Source organism: Etheostoma spectabile, chromosome 5 (assembly GCF_008692095.1).
Source record: "Etheostoma spectabile isolate EspeVRDwgs_2016 chromosome 5, UIUC_Espe_1.0, whole genome shotgun sequence".
In the NCBI taxonomy this organism is placed as follows: Eukaryota; Metazoa; Chordata; class Actinopteri; order Perciformes; family Percidae; genus Etheostoma; species Etheostoma spectabile.
The window spans coordinates 35,138,453-35,139,467 of NC_045737.1; the positions used below are offsets into that span (position 1 = coordinate 35,138,453).

The 1,015-nt window shown below is 41.2% G+C and overlaps 1 protein-coding gene across 1 annotated transcript in view; it reads left to right on the top strand.

The window, feature by feature from the left end:
- The window catches only part of raph1a (Ras association (RalGDS/AF-6) and pleckstrin homology domains 1a), a gene marked incomplete in the record, with an annotated part of 104,946 nt that overhangs the window by 53,402 nt on the left and 50,529 nt on the right, over positions 1 to 1,015 (top strand).

A 1,015-nucleotide genomic window follows, 5' to 3' on the forward strand; every position in this document is an offset into this window, starting at 1 on the left:
GCGTGCGTGCGTGCGTGCGTGCGTGCACTTGTTTGCCTTTGACCTAAATATTATTTGTAATCTGTGGTTATCAAGAGAGAGCTAATGCTTTCAATAAAATGGTTTCTAGTGATTGAAACACACACATGAGATTATTGAAGATAAGAACATGAGTGTTTGAATTCATATTTTTTTTATTTCAACAACACTCAGCTCAGGCTATGCAAGTTCAACAACATCTCTCATTGGGAAAAAATATTGATTAGATTGAAATATTATTAAATATGTAGTGGCAGTTTTGTTACTAAACAAAAATACTGGGAAATATAGAACATCAGATCAGAAAAGCAAACTGGATTTGGACCAAGGTCTTGAATTGAAGGAAATATATTTCTGAGTCTTAGCCACCCTGACGACCACAGCACGACCTTCTCTCCTTGTCAACTCCTTGTTTCTCAGTGTCTCCCTTGCTCCAGGGACACGGGTAGAGCCCAGTGTGGCTGCATGCTGGACCCCAGGGTCCCAGTAAGAACCAGCTCAGAGTGAACTTTTGACTCACAGCGTGAGCATGCGTGTGGGATTATGTAAAGCTTACTGAGCCACAGATTTGTCCCATGTCTGTGGAATTCATAGAAAGTATGAGCAATGCAGTCAATAATATAGCAAATAAAGAATCAATACAAACCTGTCGTGTGTGTGTGTGTGTACTTTGTTTAGCTACATTTGTGGGGACCAAAAACTGGGAATACAGTATACTTATGGGGTCCTGACAGCTTTGTGGGGCCTAAATGCTGGTCCCCACAACTTTAAAGGGCTGTTTGAGGAATAAGACTTGGTTTTAGGATCAGGGTTAGAGTTAGGTTATGGTTAGGTTATGGTTAGGGTTAGGTTATGGTTAGGGTTAGGTTATGGTTAGGGTTAGGTTATGGTTAGAGTTAGGTTATGGTTAGGGTTAGGGTTAAGGCTAGGGTTATGGTTAGGGTTAAGGTTAGGGTGAGGGTGGGGGTTAAGGTTAGGCATTTAGGTTTGATGGTTA